The 15,000-nt window shown below is 42.5% G+C and overlaps 1 protein-coding gene across 1 annotated transcript in view; it reads left to right on the top strand.

Moving 5' to 3' along the window:
- The window catches only part of PROX1 (prospero homeobox 1), a 44,226-nt gene that overhangs the window by 23,155 nt on the left and 6,071 nt on the right, over positions 1–15,000 (top strand). The gene's annotated exons all lie outside the window — the stretch shown is intronic.

Genomic DNA, 15,000 nt, shown 5'->3' with positions numbered 1-15,000 from the left:
GCGAGTGTTAATGTAAGTGGATTACTCTAGTGAAGAATTGTGGGGAGTTTTTATGTGTTTTCAAGTAGATAAGAAAACATAAATCTCATATGTTTAGTACTGCTAGTGATTGCAGTCTCCTCAGCCAAGGGTCCTGCAGTGGGTTGGAAAGGAGCCCCTTTGTTTGTTTTCCTCCATTGTTGAGGGAAAGAGATATTATAAATGGTGATTGCAAATTCATTCATTTAGTCTTCCTTGTGTTATGTGCTATAATGAGAATTTCCTAGAGTTCAGGTCTTGGTTTTGCTGAGGATCCAGCAGTTATGAGAACATTAAGCTGTGTGGTGTAGTGTTTCATGTAGACAACGTAACTTTTCCTGATAAATTCCCATCCCCTCCCCCACAAGCTGGAAAGCAAAAATGACAAGTACTGTAATGTTGAAATTGGATCCAAAAGGATTTAGCAAACTGAGCATTTGCCATATTTAGCATCATCAAAGTTTCTTCCTCTTATACTTCAATGATGCTTTACTGATCTTTTGATTAGTCTGATATGCTATTTCTCTTAAATCACCTACACTATCATTCCTAAACCCTTCCTTTTATCAGTTCTTGGGTCACATTTATGCATATACTTCATGCATATAGGCCTAAACTGACTATTAGGAAAAAATTCTGAAGTTAGAATGTGTGTTTGGTCCATAGAAGGCTGTGCCATTGATTTGTTCAAGAATTCGTGTTCCTTTCCCTGGGCATTGCTGCTGACAGCTTGTAGCAAAGTCAAATAAGATGTTTAACAAGCCACATGCCCTATCATTTTTAGCTTTGCCATTGTACCCTTGTGGCTGTGAGCCAGAGACAGATCCAAGGCCTCCTCCCATGCAGTGCAACTTTGCCTTTGTTTTGTGTGTACACATGTGTAGCCAGTTCCACATTTTTCTCTCTTGCAGTAGGGTTAGCTGGAGAGACATGTGCTGAGCTGAACAGAGCAATGAGGGACTGAGTTTTGAAAGGGGAAAAAAAAAATAAACCAAACCTATTCGGGATTTTTTTGTGGAAGGTGAAGGTATTTCTTTATTCTGGGGCCATTCCTGCAGGGAGGAAGAAGGTGGGCTGTCCTGGTGAATGAAAGCCACAAATGTCAGTGTCCCAGCTCAAGCTGGTCAGAAAGAGAGCACAGCTTGTTGTGCCACTTGATATCTGTCTCATCTGCGGTGTTGCCATGGGCTTTTGAATGACAGTTGCAATAATTAAAGTCAGGTATTGTTGCTATGTATTACAGGAAAAAGAAAGGTAAATAAAAATCAAATAATTTTGTAAACTCTCTTTCAGAATCTTCCCTAGCACAGGTCGTCAGAGCTCACAGTTTTGACTCTGACTGGATGATTGAAAAGCAGGGGGATACTGTGCTTTGAGTTAAAATGGAAATATGGTTGAAAAACATGAGTTGAAAAGAAAATTAGTTTAATGTGAGTTAAAAAACATAAACAAAGTGTTTATTTTCAGATTTATGTACTTAAAACAACCAAAAGAGACTGGTCTGAGGACAATGCCTGAATTTTAGCCTTGTTTTGTCTCCCACTCCTTCTCAGTCATCCTTGTTCCCTTGGCATTTTTTAGCAGTTACCATCATTCTCCACGTATTAATACCTCTCTACACAGTGCCCATTCCTTTTCCTAGTGGGCATTTAACAACTCAGCCTTAGTTCTGAAGTGTCAGGGTGTGTCTGTGGTGGCAGTTCCACTCTGTGCCCCCTGCCTTCTCCTCTGTGGGGTGGGCAAACCAAAGCAAGCCCCGCATGCGCCGCCCTCCTGAGCTCAGCCCGCCCGCTGCTTCACAGGAACTTGCCCGATTTTGCAGATGTAGTTATTGAGATGGATCACAATAGTGAGGTGCCTGCCAAGCTGTGCTATTTGCACAAACACACTGTCTGCTGTTTTGGTACGACGGGGCTCGACACGAGGATTGCCTCGTTTCACAGCGCTAGTTACGGCACATGTCGCTTCCAAGGGGGAGAAAACCGTTTTTAAGGAGTTTGCCCTTCTTTTGGCAGGGGAGAGCCATACTAGTGGGAAAAACCTAATTAAGACCAGTTGTACTCAGGTCTTAGCAGAATGTTTAACTTAAGGCACTCTGAGTTAATAAAAATCAATGAGATGATGTAAAAGAAGTCAAATAACACCACCTATAAAATCTAAGTAATAACCCAGTCACGTAAGCAGCCTACGAGCCCTTGAGAGGAACACAGGCTGCCAACATTTTCAGAAGTGATGATGATTTTAGGTCAATTTCATTTTGGGATGCTCAATAAGAGGCACTTTGTCAGGAGGTCCTCAACAGTCCATTCCCTGAAAATGAAGTGTGCCCAGCACTGCATCCAAAAATTAAGACATCCTAAATTATAAAAACTGCTGGCCACTCATATGCTTATTTTAGGAACCTGTATTCTTCCCCAATTTCATCTGCAGGATTCATCTTGAACTGAATTGGTGTTCATCAAAAGGAGAATTAAAGTCCTCAAACCTGATTCTCATTTAAACTAAAGCCACTTTTGAGTGGTTTTGCAGCACATAGGCACTGTAAAGTACAGTTTATACGCACCCTAATACTCTGAAGCAGTGCAGAGTGGCCTCAAGAGAAGTGAAATTAAGTCTGTAACCTGCTAACTTGCATCCCGAAGGTTGCTCTTTCCATGCAAACTGCCCTGCTGTGGCAGTCTCCATGCTTCTGGTGGTACCAGCAGTGAGCACAGCCCAACGGGACAGTTGTTTGTTTCAGTATTCCACTCCTCACATTTCTCCCTCAGCTGTATACGTCCTCCTTCAAGGGCTTTATTGTTGTAGTGTTTCAACATCGTTCTCAGCACTCTTAAAGACAGAGTCGGAAGGCTGCTGTCTGCTGATCTGCAGCAAGGGGAGTAAAGCTGCTCTGGCAATTTGAGAATAACAAATATAACTGTCCTGAGTCCTCTGAAGGAAAACTGAAACATAGGTGGCCAGATGGTATTTCTTTTTCTCTTAAAAATCTTGATTTCAGGGAACTTAATTGATGCCCTCTGGCCTTTTTCCCTTTTTTTTTTTTTTTTTTTTTTTTTTTTTTCCCCTTCTAATTTTGAAGGGGCTCCCTTGTGAAACAGCAGAGCTTTCCTTGGAACTGCACAGGACATGAACCTGGTTTTTAACCAAGTAACAAAATCCACGGCTTGCAATAGAAGGTCTGTGCGTTTTATGTATCAATTAATGCTTATTAATCAGTTTTTGCAGTCAGTTGAACTGCAGACCGTAGTTGGAAGCTATTAGGGAGAGAATTGCGAGAGGAATACTATTGCAGCACTACTCCCGGGTCTGCTGTTTGTGTCCTTTGGAATCAAGGTGTTTGTATAATGAAGTTGGCATGTTGATATATGATCTATTTCTTAATGTCATTACAATTTTAGTTCCCTCTGCCTTTTTGTCATTGGGTTGCATTTAAGCACAGCAAGTCCAACTTTAAACTTCCTTACTCAACAGCTTTATTAGTTATAACGTACCGTGACCTTTCTCAACATTCTTAAAGAAAAAGATACAGTGTAATGTCACTTTACTTTGCTTATTGTTCTTTGTTGTGGTGAACAAAGCATTTTCTACAGTGGCTATAGCACATAATTATACAGCTTTCAATAGCGGTGTCTTGGCACATATCAAAGTTCAGAAGAGCCTTTAGAAAAAAAAGATGTTTTGTGGCAGCCTAGGGAGGGTCTCATCTTTCCTTCAGAAAATAGTTCAAGGCTCTTCTGTCAAGCTTCCCTACTTAGAGCTTTTTCTCCTCCTGCTTCATAAAGTTTAAAGGGGATTCAGTGGAGTTCTATGATCTATTTCCTTTGAAAGATTGTTCCTTTGCACAGAGAAGTCCTTTGACTTCAAGAGTTCACAGATTCATGTCTTTAGGTATCATATGTCTGACCTTATCAGTTACTCTATTTAATGTAGGAGAAAAAGTCTCAACTCTTTGTGTTTGTCTGTTTTGCCTCTGTGAAATGATTTGGTGAAAAGACCATCCTTTTTAACACACCACTGAGAGGCCGTTTCTGACTGTAACCTACCCTGTGGTTCTTCTAAAAAAAAAAAAAAAATTGTCCTTGTGTTTTGTGTATGGATGATTTCACAGTGAGAATAGAATTATACAAGGACAGACACACATAAAAAAATCTTTTGCTCTTTTTTCCTAAATGATCTATTGGCTATTTTGGTGGCTGCTACTCTGGTTCCCCAACAGGCACAACCATTTAACAAACACAGAGATAGCGGCTGGAGTGCTGGGCCAGCAGTAGGTTTTCCCTTGCTTCGACCTACCCCAAAGGCCTTCATAATTAATTGTCCTTCAGAGATGAGGAAAGTTCAGAGACAGTGTGTGTAGCGATGTCTATTGTCTGACATTCAGTTCTCCTTCCCTCAGCTCTTTTTCTTCATTCCACAAAGGGTTATCAATAGGAGCAGGGAGCAAGCTCTCTTCTAACAGCTGCTGGTGGTGGCTGTAGCTTTCTGTGGAAGGTATCATTGTGTTCAGCCATCTATGGATTAAATGGCTGGAAAAGTTCTAACAACCCTTTCAAACGGGCGTGTTTATTTCATCTAGATTACACAGACCTATTTAGCTAATTAAAAACTTTCTCAGAACTCCTTCTCTCTTATTCAAGGGAAGGAAAAAAATTAAAACACTGCTGTAATTATGAAGAATGGCTGCAGTGAAACTTCGTTAAATAAATGAAAAATTCGATCTGTCAGCTTTGATCCAAATGCACCCAAATAAGCAGAGGCTTGTTTGTTGAGTTGTTCTATGGTTTTGGTTTGTGGTTTGTTGGTTTTTTTTCCTTAGAGGGAAACAAGGTGGCATAGTAGAAAAAGCATAAAAGAAAACATTGATATAAGCTGAAAAAGAAACAAACACTCACCCAATTTAAAAAATTGCCACAGTTCGTACTGTTTCTGCTCCTAACATCAAAGTGCAAAGACACTGGGGTTTGCTAAACAGATTATTAATATTGTTGTGCCTTCTGTGATTAATTTAGAATCCACTGTGGCATAATTATTAAACTTCATATACAACAGAACAAAATTATATACATGCTTCCTTGTTTTCCCTGATGATATGCTGAACAAAGATATGGTGGGGTTAGTAGATAGGCAAGAAGTACAGTCAAATTAGAGCTGTTTATTAACAATCACTATGTTACTGCTCCAATTAATTGGGCGAAGCCAAAAAGGACAAATACAATCATTCTTCCACTGAACAGTTTAACTAGCAAATTAGGGGGGTTTTAATTTTTTTTTTCTCTCAAAAAAAAAAAAAAAAGAAGAACTCCACTATGGACCTTCACCTGCATTCTTCACAAATACATCACTTTGCAATGGGAAGAAATAATCAAATAAAACATTTTCTGGGCTCCATCTCACTTCCTGACTGTTAAGAAGGACTGCACAACAATCAAGATCAATTATTGTACTGATTAAGTTATTATGTCTGGCATTTTGAAACAGGTTTTCTGTATTTAAGAAGAAATTGCATACAGAGTAGATGCAGCTAATACAGTAATGCAAAAAAAGATCATAAAAAATTAAAGTTATTCTTATGAATCTTTCATTAGAAGCAATGAAAAGGGACATTGGTGAAGCCAAGTGCTTTGTTCTTCTGAGCTCCTCTTGTAGGTCCAGATCCTGCAAACAATTACGTACTTGAATGTTCCTTCTGCGAGAGTCCTATTGGCACCTTCAGCCTATCTCCTGCCCTTTCACAGTTTCCCCTGTTTGGCCTGTGACAACACTACTAGCAGCATTGTTCAACTTTATCAAACAGATGTTCCCTTTAAAAATTGACAGATTTCTGTTAAAAAAGAAAAAAAAACCCACAAAAATCACAGAGCTGTACGGAGGCAAACATTTGCTTTTATGCAGAAGGAGCTGTTGTGAAATGATTTAAGGCTACTCAGAGCTTTTCAGATTACTCCCCACCGCAAATAACATGTTAAGTACTAAATTACCCTAAGCGGTGTTTTATTACTGATCAATAAAATAGTAATCTTTTCTTTTAGCATGGAAAAATATTTTAGTGGGGCTTTTTCTGGTTTAGTTCAGGGATAGCTGTAAACCAGAAGGCAAAATTGTCTCTGCTCTCCCTGCAAAAAACAAACAAACAAACAAACAAAAAAACCAACAACCTAACAAATCGAACCCCATCCTCATTTGTTTATAGCTTTGCTTTGAGGGAATCCTAGGATTGTTCCAGCTGAATGGTGTTGGGTTTCTGTTCCTGTGTGCGTGTGTGCATGTAGTTATGATGTGCTGTGGGTTTTTTGGGGGGTATTTGTATTTTTGGTTTTGTTTCTTTCACAATTATTTACTCATACTCATCTTTATTGCCTCTCCTCTTCTCAAACAAAACAAAACAAAAAAAAACTCCCCTTCACCCCCCTGAAAAAAAAAAGGAAAAATAAAAGGAACCCACAGAAACAAAACAAAACTTGGCAAACTCTTCTGACTCCTAGTGCCATTTCATTTAGCATTCAACAAGGGGTACTGGGAATTGAAACGTCAACTGGAGATCGAGAAAAGCACCAATTTATAGTGTGTTAGCCTTGCACAATTCAAGATTTCTTTTGCTGGCTGCACACATTATACCCAACATCTCGCCACTCTCTTGTGGCAGTTGTGAGGAATGGCTATTCCTTCCCGTGTGTGTACTACAGGCCTCTAAAGACCCTTATTTATTCTCTCCCATGTCACCTTGTGTACAGTCTGGTCTGTGACACTGATGGTGATTATGTCATTATTTTGCTCTGGGGGCTTTGGCACATCTGCAGAGCTGATGCACATCTTCTTTGTTACGCTGGCATACGTCCCATATCGCAAATGCTTCATTAGCCTTACTGCCTGCCTCCTTGCCAGACAAGAATACCCAAATCCAAGCTTCTTTTTCCTCTGGTCTTTTGTGTCTGTGATGAGCCTTTATTCATCTTCCTAGTTCTTCCCTGTTTTCTATTTTTCTGTGTAAAACCGATTTCCAGATGTCCGTCGTTCTCCAAAATCCCATCGTGGATGAGGAATGAGAAGCAAGGTGAATTTTAACCCATGTCATCCCTCACTCGCTTAGAGTCTTATCCCTTACAAGGTGAAATGCCTTTTCTTTCATTCTGTATCTAGCAGGAATTCGTTAGGCAATTTTAAAACCTGATGTTGAACAAAAAGAGGGAAAAAAAGAAAATAAATCAATAAATCTTACCATTTTATAAATCCTAGTTGTGGTAATGGGTAACATGCAAGTTGCACATGTTTTTTTCAGACTTTCTTCATTTCTTTTAGACAACATAACTAAATTTCTCACTCAAAACTTTTGGAGGAGCAGCACTGTCTAATGAAGGTGGAGGGTGTTCATGAGACCTGATCAGCTGAAATTTCTTGTATCCTGTTCGAATGTGTCACATTAGAAGGTCATAGAACATTTTGTACTGTGAAAATTGAGGAAAATGTTTGATCTGCTGAACTTTATCTAAGCTGTTCTATATAAATGTCATACCAGAGAGATGCGAAATAGTGGGTTAGCTTACTAGCTTTGTAAGATTTTTCCCTCTGTTTCCCACCCACCCCATGCTTTCTCTTCATGACACGGGACTAAATTCTGCATTGTATTCTCAATGTCTGGTGTAAATCAGCTCCAGCAATCATTGCAGCTAATTAATATATGCCAGCTAAAGAGCTGTCTTTTGTTGTGTTGCTATACAGTCAAGTGTGTGAATATATTTTATATGTTAATTGGAAAAAAGTTTCATTTAGTTTTTTAAACTATACATTGAATGCAGCACTGGATTTGGAGTCACAGAGCCATCGTGTTCATGAATGTGGGGTGGAAGGTGGGTGTTGTTTTTATTTTTGTGAGGCACGCTTGCCAAAAGAGGAGATCCCAGCCAATCGTGTCTCACAGTGCAGGGTCAGGGCTGTGTGACTGACTTTAACAGAAGCCTTGCAGATATGATTGCCCATCCTATAGGACTTTGAATAGGTCACCTTCACGCAGAACACTGTTTCCTTGATACATTCAATGTGTTTTAAAATGGACAAGAGTCAGGCTCTCATGATGTCAATTAGCAAACTGTCAAAATACTTCGGAAACCGTGGGAGAGGTTTAGCAGTGCTGTGACCCATGCTGGTTTCTGGGCCAGCTTTCTGGGGTCCTGCCCTTTCTCAGAGCAGATATCCCTGGCCTGAGAGAGCAGTGGCAGCACAGGTCTGCTTGCAGGCAGGCCTTGCAGCAATGGTGGGGAGTACTATGGGGATGCTGTTGTCAAACATACCTAAATTTATAGGGGCAAATACTGAGGCTGTGAGGAAGTGGCAGCAGGATATTGCAAGGATCCGTGAGGACTCTATATCCTTCACTTGCATGAGACAAAGCAAACCTGGGAGCAGGAGGAGACGCAGTTTGTAGCAGTTGTAACAGTAACAGCACAAAAGTGAAGAAAAACCATTCAGTTCAAGCGGGAGGCAGTTTTTGGAGTACTGGATCTCTTACTTACACATAGCCTATCACCTGCAGCACTAGAGTATAGCTGAATTTTATGCAGAGAGTCTTCCTGATAGGCAAGTGTGGGTAGGTGAGAGATAGAAGGACAGCCAGAAGGGCTGGACGAAGGTAATCAGTGTTTTGGAGATGATTTCTCCCTTTAGATCTGGAAGGGGCAAGGTTCAGCTTTCTTATCTGCAGAGGGGGAAGGTACACGGGCAGGCTCTGGCTCGTTTTGTGAGCCCTCTGTGGGGGGGCTGTTTCAAGGCTCTGGTGGAAATGTGCTGTCAGAAGAAGCCCTGTCCAGGTGGTCCAGAGTGCTCAAAGAGGTGGCCTTGAACTTGTTTCTCTAGTTAGTGGAGAGGCTTTGTAGAGAGCAGCAAACCAGGGTGGCACGATCTCTGTTGCTAAGCAGACAGACTGCTGCGATTGGGACTTAGGTAGAACTGTGGAATAGACATATAAATGCATTTAAAGCAGTAGTCTGCAACTTCAGAAAGTTTTTAGAGGAGAGAGGGGAAAATAAAGACTGTAAATGAAAGGTCTTTAAGTGCCAAATATCAATGTTGGGCGGGGTGGGGGGAGCAGGAGCTGGAGCAGCTTATCTCTTACAATTGCAGAGAGGGCTGGCTCCATCAGATGAGGCCAGCCTCGAGGTTATCTAATCCAGGGCTGTCTGGAGTCGCACCATTTCCTTCCGCAAGGGATAAAGGGGAGTCAAATGAGAGGGAGCTCAGTCCATTAGGATGTAAGACTTTGTCTTCTGGCCTCACAGGCTTGTGAGCCTCACCGGTCCCTAGCAGGTCCAGTGCACTGGAACTTGTAACAGGGTGTTCGTAGCCCAGTTCGGCCAGCTGCATGCCTCAGGATGGCATAGATGGAGCCATTTATCCCATCATGATGGGCTCTGGATGCTCATAAAAGCATGGTTGCACTGGGAGGAGATTTTTCAGAATTGTTCAGTGGGAGCATAATCTGTGGAGAGAGCTTTATTTGCAACACCCCTCACCCATAACCATGCACAATTTCCTTTCCCTGCCCTTACCCTCTGCCACTGGAAAGAGGAAAGAAGGTACCCTCTGCCAGAGGGCATGCTTGCCACCTTCATGACATCCCCAAAAGGACCCTGGTGACAGCCTGCTTTCCTGCCAGACTGATTAAACACCACCTGCTTCCCATCCTTCTCCCCTACCTCCCTCCTCACTCTCCCCAGCCCAGCCCATGCAAACAGAGGAGGGAGTGGGCACAGTTGGAGCTTTTCAGGGCCAGACATAGAAGACAAAGGTGATTGCAATGCAGAGAGTTGGGAACAGAGTGCAAGAGCAAACAACACCAATTACAGATGTTACTGTATTGTTGCAACTTTTATGTGTACATATGTGTGTGTGTGTGTGTGTGTGTGTGTGTGTGTGTGTGTGTGTGTGTGTGATGTATTCTAGATGCATAATCATTTTAATTATCACTTCTACTATAGTGTTGGTTGTTCACCTATTCTAGATGCATAATCATTTTAATTATCACTTCTACTATAGTGTTAGTTGTTCACCTATGGAGCCAAATTCTACTGAACATAAAAAAATCCTTGCAAAGTACGAGTTCTGTGAGCCACTTTACCTCTATATCCATGGTCTAACCAGCAGTTTCTGCATGCCTGGATCTTTCATACATGGAAATATGCCATGAAAGCAGAGGACTTGCTGCTGGTACAAGACATAACCTGCCCATCTCGGTCCAGGCTGTGCCTCCTGGTCCTTCTGAGTAACACATCACATTCCCATCTGGCTGATGTGTCCAGGACAGTATGCAATAACCTCTCTGCTGAGCCAGAATTGGGTGGTCATCCCTGTACTCACTTTTCTGGACAGGTTTTTTGTGGGCGCCTGTATGTGGTACCTGCCAGAATTTGGCAGCAGGGTACATAATATGCGGCTTGGCATTGTAGGCAGCCTCTTGTAGCAGATTGCATTTCACCACAATGGACTGAGTTAAAGTTAGACTATTCTTGTGTGTGAGAGTTTTATTTTTTCTTCAGTTTTTGTATGAGACAGCTTCTGGAGTGTGACAGTAACCCCTCCAATGGTTCTTTCTTACATTTCCCAACACACACTAAATGCCCAACTAGCACAAGCTGTGGGAGTCCTAGTGATTTTTCCATTCTGTGGCACTGCCACTGGCAATGCAGCAAGTTAAGGGCAATCAGAGTTTCCATTAGAAACCTCTACATCTCATGCAGTTCTAATTCATCAGTATGGCAGAAGAGGAAATTTAATAATCTTCCCAGTAAAACGCTGTTGATGATTTCTGAGGACGGAGAAGGGGAGAAATGAATTTCAAGGTGCAAAAAGTCTGAACAAATTGGAAATGCTAAGTCCTTGTTATTATGTCTTATCCCGCTCTAGTCCCGAGTCTTACCAAGTTTTGTGTTTGGAAACCAGCACACTGAAGCCATGGTGTTCGCATGCCAGAGTAGCCGTTTCTGTGATGGAACGGCTCATCCCCTGCACCGTGGGCGCAGCAGTTCCGGGACAGGGATCCCACAGGGTGCAGTGCTGTATGTGGGGCAGGACAGGGAGATGGGGAGATGGGTGCCACCAGGAAGCACGCCGGGAGGCAGCGGGGGTGTGAGCCCCAGCAAGCTGCGGCAGCGCCGTTTCTGCTCAGCCGCCAGCGGCGCTTGGTGCTCCAGCCGCGCGGGGAGCCTGCAGAGTACTTCCCAGTCTTTATTTGTGGAAAAGCTTAATTGAAATGCAAGTGATTAAATCTAATGTATCATGCAGTATCCATTTTCACTGCACTACCACTTTCACTTCCCCGATATTATCAGGCATCTCAGCAGCCCCACTGTCAGGTTTTTTCCTTGTAAGAGCCATACCCACCCATTCTCTCTCCTCTTTGTGAGCTTGGCGGAGGTGATAACAGTAAGCCAGTAGTAAATTACTAGTGCCCCAAACTCTCCTCATGGGATAGGGGATCTCAGCTTTGTTTTAAACAAACACTTTTAAAATACATCCTTAAATAATCTCCCAGCTTTTTAAAAAGAGTGGAAAAAAAAAAAAACTACACTGCAGCAGTAAATGCAATAAAATGCAATAAGCAACCTCTGTTGTTTGCCTAATTTTTCTCTTTTGAGCTGGACTTGGACAAATGCTTTTCCCTTTCCAATATTAGTGCTGTCCCAAAAGAGTGGCCTTCTCTTTGTGAGGAACAGTGGGAGAACAGACTTTCCTAAATAACCACCCAGTTTCTTGTCCATTTTTTTATCTTTCCAAAAAAATCTATTTCTTAAGAGATCTGTTCAGCAGGAGTTGTGAGAGGAAACTTGAAGGCAAAAAATAAAGACTGTGGTGGCACCAGAGAACTGCTGCTGTAGCCAGGGGGATTGGGACACACGTAGAGGTGGGTGAAATGATACCCTGCATTCTAGAAAGCTGCTGGTTTGGAGAAGAGTGTGTATACTAGAGCATCCAATAGTTGAGGTATTTTTTCCTTTGTGTTTTTAAAATAAAAGCATCCTTTCCAACTATTTCCCTCTCCTCATAAGTGATAATAGAAGAGGCATTAGCCTTTCCATTGCCTGAGCCAACCTGTTTTTTTCTAAGAGGTGTCCAGGATGTTCAGCCAATTGAGTGATCTAATTAGCTGAAAATTGTTAATTTCCTTTACCTTATAAAGCACCTAACACAGAAACTGTTAAATAATGTTAAGTGTCAGACTTAAACTGAGAACATTGGGCCATATGCTGCCGTGGCTTTCGCGCCAAAAAGTGTAGCAACTTACTCCAAAACCTGCCTCCAATTCCTGTGTAGAAGCCAAAGCCTCCTGCTTGATATGCTGCCACACCAACTCTCCGTGCTAAGATGGTCCCACACAGCAGCTCACTGCACTTGGGGAACAGGGAATGTGCGTGAGTGGAGGGGACAGTCTGGACGAATGTGACAGGAGCCAGGACACTGGGGAGGTGTTGCAGACGCTGCCCTTGCAAGCCCGGGAAAGCCGATGGAGGGGCAGTGCTGCTCAGGGCAGCATTAGCCTGGAAAAGGCACCAGATCTGTGCCTGCAGCTCCTGATGGCACAAGTCCTGCTCTGCAGGGGGCCAGGTGGATAGGTGAGCTGCCTGGAAGCTCCTTCTTAAAGCAGGGTGGTCCCTAGAGTGGTGGAGTGCATGCAAGGGAGGGGCTGGTCTGAGTGTCACAAGCCTGTCTGAGCCCTGAGAGAAGTGGCTCCAGAGACAGTGTGATGTCTTACTGCTAGGGAGGGATGCAAAAGGGCTTGTCCTTGATAAGTTTCCTACAGGACATAGACTGTGGATATGGGAGTGTGTGTTTAGGTGCCAACTTTCCCCCAGAGCCCACAGGCTTCAAGTTTTCTTCTGTGAGAAGAGGCTCAGGGCTATGTATGGGTGATACAAGTGGAGTTTCTTAATCATCTCCTTTAAGAAGGTTTCTTTCTGCCTCCAAAGCTCACCTTACACTGACTATGGGAGTGAGGGGTGCCTGTGCCAATCTAGGCTGTGCTTTGTCTGAGGTTTTCTTGGCAGAAGTATTTCTCCTGAATCTCTTCTGCTGTCGTGGTACCTGTGTTGGTGTGGATTGCTGTGCACACACACTAAAGCTGTCTGATCTGGAGCTACCCATGGTGAGACTGGTTCCCCAGTAGTGGACTCATCATCCTGGAGGGGTTCTCCAGCACTTGTCTAACAGGTGCTGTTTATGCCTTAGCCTTGGGTTCCCTACAAAGTTTTTCTGTATAGCCACTGTCTAGATCATCCAGCAAGAAGAGTGATCTGGCCTTGCCCCTCTTATCCCCTCCAACCTGTTTACTCCCATCACCACGACCTTGTGCTCTGCAATATGAGCAGCCTTCACCAGCCAAAGACCTCTGATCCTAAGTCCATGAGAGATTTTGGCTTTTCTATTTGGCAAGGTGACTTGTTGCCCACCAGGTCAACATGAATAAAGACTTTTAAAATCCATAATGTCCTGCAATTGGAAAAATTGGAAAAAACATTCTTGAGCTGTCTATGCTATGTTTCTATATTTCTGCTCATAGTTAAAATAAAAAAAAAAAAAATCCAAACTCACACGTACCAAGAATTCTACTTTATGTTAAATTTGAAAGTAAAATCAATCCTGGTCCAATCTTATCATTTTTAAAGTATGTTTATCCAGCTTTGTAGTAGGAACAAGCAGACTGTTTGAAGGCCACATAGTTTTCAAACCTTGGTTGCAACATGTTACCCCATTTTGAAACCTTCTTTATCTAGCCGAGAAAACTAAAATCTGTTTGACAAAGTAGCACTCCAGCCAGTTTATCTTGCAATATGGCTTTAGCTCACAGAGCCTATTGATTTCCTTAAATTAATGTTTACAGAATGCTACTGAATTTCACTCAACGGGACATTGTTCTTTTGAAGCTTTGTAAAATATGATACAGAGTGTTACTGCCATTTGTTCCTTTGCTAAGACTGATGAAACATTTATTTTTTTAAAGCGCAGCCTTGAACTATAGCTGTTTCCTACAAGTGTGTTTACTCTTGGAACATTAGTAATACAACACACTATCAGACTCCAGCACAATACCACAAGCAAAGTCTGTAGGTACGCTCTGGCCACACTAATTGTAGAAATGGAGCTGAAGTTTAACAAGATTAGACATTGTATGAGAAAAGGTTTCAAGCTTAGCCCAGCTGTCCCTGTCTGAAGGATCTTCAGATTTGTGTGCTACAGCCAAGCAGTTGTCTGACACTGTTACAATATTAGAATGATTGCGTTGGTCTTGGTACTTCTAAACATGGGACCCTGGACTGAAAATTTCCATGTGATCCTTTCCCTTTGTCTCCCCGGACAAGGTGAATGGCTTTATGGTTGCCTTGCCCCCGGGTTGGAAGCTTCTGATCCAGTCTCTGAGGACTGCTTTGAAATCTCCTCCAAGAAGCATTTGCATTACTTATGTCCACCCAAACCTGGTAGTTTTCTAAGATGAGGTTGCAGTTACGTACTGCAGAAATTTTACAAGAAATCACAGCCGCCAATGGCTTGACAATTTTGCTTCTGCTTTCTGCACACATCATTCCAATAAATCTTCACTCTTTGCTTATGGGCCTAAACTGGGCACCTTTACATGTGTAAGGGTATGTATTTTATCCCACAGGCATTAGCGTGAACTGCTCACTTGGAATATAAGTAGGAAAAATGTGCTCCTGAGGATAATCTGTCCCCCAGCCCAGCACAACCAGAGGTGGACCATCCACAGGCAACATGAACTCTCTGTTGAAACCAGTGGGGTGGTGAAAATTTACGCTGCTGAGAAACTGACCCTTGGTAGCCTTCCCACATGTGCTCAAGGAGAGGGCCTTAAACTCCCCAGTTATTGCATGCAATATTAATGTGTCAGCTGGCAAGAGAGAAAAATAGAAGTCATTTGAGCACCTAAGATGTGGGCATCTTGCTTTGTAAGACTGTGCTTAGGAGCAGATGACTTTTCTTTCT

The sequence above is a fragment of the Vidua chalybeata genome, chromosome 3 (genome assembly GCF_026979565.1).
Source record: "Vidua chalybeata isolate OUT-0048 chromosome 3, bVidCha1 merged haplotype, whole genome shotgun sequence".
In the NCBI taxonomy this organism is placed as follows: domain Eukaryota; kingdom Metazoa; phylum Chordata; class Aves; order Passeriformes; family Viduidae; genus Vidua; species Vidua chalybeata.
The sequence above is the reverse complement of the archived record's forward strand: the minus strand, read 5'-3'. Positions and strand labels throughout refer to the sequence as shown.